Genomic DNA, 8,538 nt, shown 5'->3' on the forward strand with positions numbered 1-8,538 from the left:
GGTTTAATTTCTCCCGAATGTCCCCAATTTTGCCTCGTACAAAACCGAGAATGGCTGACTAAGCGAGCTAAGAACTTGAGCTTGACTGCTAAGAACAAAGATATAGATGACGTAAACGTCGTGTTTCAGAATCAAATCGCTGATACTCTGCACTCATTCGAATTCATTGGCAATATAGTAAAGAAAGACGAAAACACCATCTATCACCGACCACCGACAAAACAAGTACTATTTACCAATCCTGTAAGATACTCTCATCTTACCATATTATATTGTAAATTTATACTAATAATGCCTTTTAATCAAATTTCCGGTACCTTTTTCTGTTAATCTATTTTGTCACTATACTCTGTAATTGTTTAGTTCCTTTTTTGTCGATCGGTATAGTTTTTCGTATATTGATTGCTACAGACACAGCAATTCCTGAAAGTTTCCTCTTAACCTCTTTATTATTTGTTGATATTCAGTTACTATGTCTCCTTTTTGTCTTTTATCCGTCTATAGTTACTTGGTTTTTCTCTCCTGGAAGTATTTGAAATATTTTTTTTTGTATTTTCTCTACTTTTTATCTATGCCTTTTCTCCTACTACAAATTATTGAATTTAAAGTATCCTAAATCATGAAACCCCTCTATAGTCCTAATAAAATACTCTTAATTTTAAAGTAAAGTTGTTGTCGCAACCACATAAGCCCAGTATTACGTCGAGTTGTAAATCATTCAATTTTATATTGCTTAAGTGATTGAATCTTATTTCTCTTAACTTAAAACTTAAAACAAATATCTGTACTGGCTTCGGCGGTACGTATACTAAAATTGGAATGATACAGAAAGGATTAGCATGGCCCCTGCGCAAGGATGACACGCAAAATCGTGAAGCGTTCCACATTTTTAATCTATGCAGATGATGTGGTTAACTAACACAAACTTACTAACCATAAGTAGAGCCAATCCCTATTACAGAATTGCCTTGATGAACTGCCTGCGTGGTCCGGACGGAATGGATTGAAGTTCTCAGCAGAGAAGATCGTGAGTGTTCATTTTTGTAGTCGGAGGAACGCGAATAGCAACATTAGTGACGGAGGGTAAGAACCTGATAAACAGAAGACAAATTTCTTGGTTTGCTGTTCGACCACAAGCTCTACTGGCTCCCTCACAAAAATTACCTCAAGAATAAATGTTTGGCAGACTTGGGTCTACTGGAGACCCTTTCCAACATCAATTGGGGAGCACACAGAACATCGTTGATCAATATATATAAGTGTAATGTTACCGCGCCACCTTCATTCGTAAAGAAATTGGATCCCATAACAAAACGCCGCTATTAGAATCATATTGGGAGCATTCCACACTAGTCCGGTTGAAAGTTTGCAGTGCGAGGCAGAGATTTCATCACTCGAATAACGGCGAGAGCTCCTGCTACTAAACTATGCAAGCTCCCTCAAATTCCGTCCAGAATTGGACCAGTTCAATGCCTATTTCCTAGCTAAGACAAAATGGACCAATATAAGGAAGAGGCACTTAATATTAATCCTTACTTATCAATCGTCCAGAGGATGTAAACGATTAATGATTGTGATCCCAGATGCAAAATGTAGAATCACTAATATACCACCATGGCATTTCTCAAGAATACACGTAGACCTCTCTATGAAGGTTCTGAATAAGGAAAGAAATAGTTCTTCTACAATAAACAGCTTCTTTAGACAGATAATCGAAGAGAACTATTCAAATAATTTTATCATCTGCACGGATGGTTCAAAACGTGAGAACTTTGCGTGTGCTGCTTATACGTCTAGTCTACTCGAGAGACAATTTTGGCTTCCATCATTGACTAGCATTTTCACTGCGGAGCTGCTGGCTATATATATGGACCTATCTGCCTTGGAAAAATCACAGATTAGCGAATCCATACTAGTAGATCGGATGCCATGAGTTCCCTAGAGAGTTTAAGATCGGCAAGCACAGTCCACCCTATGCTCACATGCATCAGAGAGATACAGACAAAGTTACAATTTAGCGGTGTAAGAATAACACACCTCTGGGTCCCCTCCCATAAAGAAATATTTGGAAACGAAAGAACCGACTATCTGGAAAGTAGGGAAGAGGAGTCGATCAATTTAAACGAACTGTTTAGCAAAAAAGATGCCAAAGTCTATATGAAGGGCCTAAATAGGCAATTGACCCAACTAGAATGGGACCTTCTCATAAAAATCAATAAATTATGGGAATTCAAAAGGATCTTTTATCAATCTATTGACCATAATAACATCAGTAGACACAAGTCAAGCATCCTCGCACGACTGCGAATGGGGCACTGTAAACTGACACATGAATATTTCTTGAAGGGACAGAGCCCGCCCTTATGTGATTTGTGCCAGATTCAACTTAGCGTCAGACACATCCTATAGACTGCCAAAAATATGATGATTTGAGGAGACAACTTGAGATGCCGACAAAACTGGAACAATTGGTCCAACCTGAGCAACTGAATCTGCTGATTGACTATCTAAAGACAATAGACCTACCTCAACACTTGTAACACAATTATTACTGTGTAATTGAAAAATTTTATTGTATATATTCTACTGTTTATAATCTACTGTGTAGTACTTTAAGCTATTAATGTTCATATGATGTATTGTAATTCACCCTAAATAGCCCAAGAGGCTGACGAGTTTAAATAAATAAATAAAAAATAAAATAAGAAAACAAATATCCCGTGTCTTATTTTTGATATCCTATCCTATATTATTTTGCGTTTTAGCCTAAAAAGAATAGACACAACCAAGCTTGACGTTGTAATTTATACGGTCGATAGCGACGTAGTCAATATTCTAAAATTTTTAATACTAAATAAGGCCATCACTTTAAGAATACGACTGATGTAATGAATGTTATACACGTCTCCTTACATCTCGCTTATAAAATATTCAATGTGGCTGTTTTATTTTACTACTTTATGATCTCCCAGGGCCGTATTCTTTCCCAACCAGTAAATACTTAAAAACTGGAGGAACAGACATTATTATATGATGATATGGAAAGCGTACATTGAAGTCTCGTTGCTGTAGTATTTTCGTGCAAGATATTTTTATTTATTTATGATTTTCATTCTCTCTACGGGACGTAGCTCACAAATAGAGGGCACAAGTTTATAAGGGAGTGTTTTATAGTTGAAAATCGCGTGTCTATGATTCAAATTTAACATTCAACGAGTGAAGACAAGGGCATACTAATCTGTGAACAAATATTAGAAAACTGAAGTATGCCTTACTGCCATCAGAGAACATTAACTTAAGTAGAAGTTGTTTTGAAATAAACTTATACTGAAAATAAAATTTAAATTAAAAACATTACATGACGAAATAAAAAAAAACTGTTTCCTTAGGATATTGCTGTTGTTTAGTTAGGATGCTGCTATTGGGGATTAACATTGTTTGTTAATAAACGCTGTTGAAGTTCTTACAATGTTTATAACTCTGTAATCTGCGAGGACGTTCAACAATTGCGGGGAGGGGCAGTGGATAAGCAAATCTTTAGTTCTAGAAAATTACTATTTTATTAATAAACAGTTCTCTAAATTATGATTTTAAAAACGTCACTTCTTTTTTAACTATTTTTTTCACTCAATCGGTTCTAAATGTTCAATATTTATATGTTTATTACTTACTTAGTTTAGAGTAACCTATAGACAAAATTACTTTTATTTTCCAACAAAATTGAAACCAACACTTTCTTGGCCGATTTCTGAGCACCAATTCACTTTCAAACCGAAGAGATAGATTTACACCACTCGTCATATTTTGTTTTGGTTCAGAATGATGACCCAAGTTTTATTCTTAGCGTTAAAACAGTACACAACTGTTGAAAAAGTGTTCCTTATACTATTTCTGAAATACTTCAAATGTTGCCAAAAGGATTCGAATGTAATTTTCTTACATTGCTAGCATATGCAATAGAGTGTACAGATATGTCAAATAAGGATTTTCACTATTCAATAAACTTTTGGATATTTCTCGCTGTGTATTTACGACAATTTTTAAATAATAAACCAACCTACTTATAAACAATTTGATATTAAAGGAGTAGATCTCCTATTCTCGTTTAAATTTCCAAAGGCTTCTTATTATTATATTTCTTCCATAATGAAAAGTATAAGGATAATTATATATATATATATATATATATATATATATATATATATATGAATGAACATGAATGTCATGAAAGGAGAACGCAACTCTGTTAGTGTACCGAGACGCATGAATGAACATGAATGTCATGAAAGGAGAACGCAACTCTGTTAGTGTACCGAGACGCATATAACGGCCTTTAGATTTGAAAATTAACAATAGACGCATCACGTCATGGAAATAGTACCTGGATGAATAAGTAGTACCTCATGTTGCCCGTTACCACAGAGCCCTAGAATGCTAGGGAATTTTAGAAAAACACAGCCATACACTACTAAAGTTTATAAATTTATTAGAAATTGCATGCATTCACTCTGCTGCCATACATTTTCAGATAAATATGTTAATAGATAAATATAAATATGCCTGGGAAGATTGTAAAACAAAACTAAGTAAAATCTTATCGACTTATTTCACTGCCTCCAATAATATACAAAAATTTGAAAAACTGTACTTATGAAAATGTAAAACGTATCAATTAACATCAGTTTGGTTTTATGAACAAACATTTAATAAATGAAAATGTATGTAAAATGACAGACATTATTAGAAAAGCCTACAAAGAGAAAAATGTGCTGTGGAGGAGACTCATGTGTAAGTTCAATAAAATGTAATTCAAGCAATACATCGAGCTCTTAAACTCCTACATCATAGCCTAGATGTTTAGTGTTAAACAAGAAAAAGCTGAGTAAAAATGCAAGAAAGAAAAATAGGTGAAACGTAAGGCAGTATTACTATAGAATAGATAGAAAATGTTACTATAAGTACATTTGCTGCTGACACTGAAATACTTGTTACCGGAAACAATAATAACAATAAGTTACAGCTGTACAAACAAATAATAAAACATGTATTACAGAATTCAGTTATGTAGATGTCTACGAGGAATTATATCAACATAATGGAAGTATTTCAGCAATTTCAGGAAGAGATTAAAACATGAGGAAAGATTCCAGTGCCATGTTCATACCGAAGTGCTGCAACTCTTGAATAATTGAATTAAGAGACAGACTCAACAGAATCAAACCAGGTGACTTTGTCAGGATTCATTACTCCACATTTATCGCCAGATTTGGCTACTATATGTCTTCTAATTCAATAGTAACACATTGTTAACACACATTGGTTTGAAAATATGGAAGAACAAGGGTAAGTGCCGAATAGAAGGTTAAATTTTTAAAAGTTATAAAATACAAACAGCATAAATTTTATTTATAGTGGAAATATTAACGGCCAAATTTATAACTCATCATTTTCAACAACATCGAATAGGTATCAACATATGTCAAAATTTAATGATAACAAGAACAGAGAAGAAAATTATTCTTGTTGTATTGGAAATAGTCAACTGGTAATAATTAGACATTTATTTTAAACATAATATATTTCAGTAATAATTTAAATTTCATTTTATAGGTAAGATGTAGCTAGAATTTGTTTAGAGTTAAAGTCGAAGAATGTGAAATTCAGAGAATCGGACAAGAATAAATTAGAGAGAATTTTGCTATCATGTAAGAGCAGTATACAGTGATACTATGAAACAATTAAATTTGCTAACAAAGTAGACCTGGATAAAATAAATAAAATTCAAAAATTATCAACGACACCCTAATGTTCTAATGACAAGGAAAATACAACGCATTATTATATAAGTGTATAGGTAAGTATATTTTTATTTTGTAAAAATAATGATGTATTGACTGAGATTTCTTTAGTACGGTAATCCATTCTTTTAGGCCAGTAACTGTACAATATGTTAATCGAAAGCTCGACGTAGTCAATTCTTTAATGGGGTTTGTGGATCAAGAATAGTAGCGATCATAGTTGATCAAATTTGAATATTTTATGAGAATTTCACTGCTTTCATATAGAGTTGTGGCGCTATCGTTTGGTCTTAACTATATTGGCTGTGTTTGATCTTAACGATGTTGATCTTTTTTTATAGTATGTGTATTTATATGGTTCTTGGAGTTCTTGTTAATTGTTCAAATATATTCGTTAATTTAAAAATTGTGTTTTATTCAATAATTTTTTAATAAAATGTGTTATTTCCAAAATTTTACCATTTTTATTTACCCTTTGAACCTATTTACTTGCTTATAATAACATTAGATATAATCACTTCTATCGTTAATTCTATGCAGGAGGTTATAAACTCCGTATAGGTCCGCATGCGCCAATTCCGGAGATAAATGTGGAGTGATGTATCCTGATTTTGTGCATTGGGGTATATTAAGTGATAAACACTGAAATGTTTTACTAATATTGATTTAATTTTATTCGAGACTAAATAAAGACTAAATAATCCTTCCTATGTCTTCCTAGATAAGTAGCTAGTTTTAAATAACCGTAGAGACAAATTATATAAGTTAGTCAGCAACGGTGATATATTTAAAAAACCAGTAGATAAACAATAAGTAAAGATTCAATGTAATAATATTTTTGATAAACACAAAGAACGAGCCAGGTAGTTTTTTATTGTGGATGACTGTAATTAATCGACTTATTGATCTGAGTGTAATATTAGTTAACACCCCTTAAGGAGTGTTAATATAAATAAAAGAGCAAATAACTAGAAGTCCCAATCGACCAATTCGAGCCTATTAATAGTCCTACCGAAATAAGAATGTCTAATTTCCTAATATCGTCGATAATCCTGGCGCGGTGCGCTTATGAATCCAATTTTTTAGAAAGGCCGTCAAATATATTTATGAGAACTGAGGCCGTCCTAATACACCCCGGCGCGAGATTTATGACACTTTTTGCCTATAAGGGTTATGCCTTTAATTAATTAAGTGTTGAAACGAAATAAATGCGTAAAAAGGCGGTGCCGATAAGGCTTCTTCATTAAGATAATTAAATCTGAGTGGGACGGCGAACAGAAATAAGCCGGCGGCTATTGTTCAAGACCCGGTCGCCTTTATCTTGTAGGGTTGTTTTACGGAACGTGAGAGAGTATGCATGAAAGGGAAATAATGTTGTTTGCAACACGTCCATAAAACGTTCTTATTTTGGTTGAATTATCCTGAATTATGTTGTAGGACTCGTTTTCATGGCAACTCGAAATGTTAGAAGGTAGCGTTTACAAAAGACTTCGGGATAAAAATGGGCTATTATCTAAACATTTAATCACAACATAATTGTTTCTAATGTTTGTTGACAACAATATCGAGTAATTAATGGCCTCTTTATATTTAATTGGGTTTTTCCAAAATTTTTGAGCCATTTCCATTTTGATCTACTACTATGTGACTAATTATTGGTATGGCTTTCGCACGTTATAGAAATAATATGCAAAAGTTTGTAGAATATGATCTTGAAGATAAAGGTGAATGACATTCTGGCAATATTCTGGAATATTTGAATCCTGAAACTTTATGTCATATTTATGCTCATCTTAATCTTCAGAAATCGATAATGCACAGTAATAATATTACCAACTTAAAGAACAAGGAATATTCTTACGAGCTCATTGGCTAGCATTATGGAAATTATCAACAACATCATCCTCTAACTCTGACAATGTTAAAGTATCTGTACGTAAGGCTTACCAATATACGTACAATAATTATTGGAGATGATATGAATGATATCTTCTAGGACATATTCAAACATGTAGAATTGCAATAAAAAAAAGTATGCTCAAAAAATATATTTAAAATAAAAATATGTTATATTGTTCTTCAAAAAGGAAGCCTTTCTAACTCTTAAAACTTGGATATAGAATAAGATCACTTAATTACGTTTTTCTCTGTCAGTGTAGCTTGGAAAATTTGCTCCAGAGCCAAATCTAAATAATTTGGAAAATTTGTTGAGCCTTTTTACCACGCAGTTTTTATTTTATTCGTCTGACAAAATTATTTTAACATGGAATAGTTCCAATAGCAGAGAGGATATTATGATGTTAAATCATTATTCATTAAGTGATAAAATTAAAATAGCCTATGAAGATAAAGATGTATGTTTAGGTATATTCTATCATGTATGGTTTTGGTGATGATACTGCATATTGGTAGCGGAGTCTATAGCGAAGAAGCCATTTGAAAATTACAATAGACAAGTAATAATATAATTGGACCCAAATCTGGAAAAAAGACAAATAAATATAGTAAATTTGTACATATATAGTTCACGTATAATCAGACTGTACAGCACCAATAACAATAACACCAAGTGTCCTGAGAAGTATTCTAGGTGCACCCAGATACTACGATAATGATTACTTATACCAAGACTTATAGATACCGATACCGAGATAACGGAAATAAAGTCAATCGATATCAGGATATCAGGATATATAATCAGATATCAGAAAAAACTCCACTCCAATATAGATATCGAAAG

General features: G+C 32.8%; 1 non-coding gene across 1 annotated transcript; it reads left to right on the plus strand.

Moving 5' to 3' along the window:
• Positions 1–784: 784 nt before the first annotated feature.
• LOC143199212 (U6 spliceosomal RNA) lies at positions 785–891 on the plus strand. Its single transcript, XR_013006385.1, has one exon. It is a non-coding gene; the product is annotated as a U6 spliceosomal RNA (small nuclear RNA).
• The last annotated feature ends 7,647 nt before the right edge of the window (positions 892–8,538 follow it).

Source organism: Rhynchophorus ferrugineus, unplaced genomic scaffold (assembly GCF_030347505.1).
Source record: "Rhynchophorus ferrugineus isolate W39M unplaced genomic scaffold, kcgeb_rfMv2 rfM6, whole genome shotgun sequence".
NCBI lineage: Eukaryota > Metazoa > Arthropoda > Insecta > Coleoptera > Curculionidae > Rhynchophorus > Rhynchophorus ferrugineus.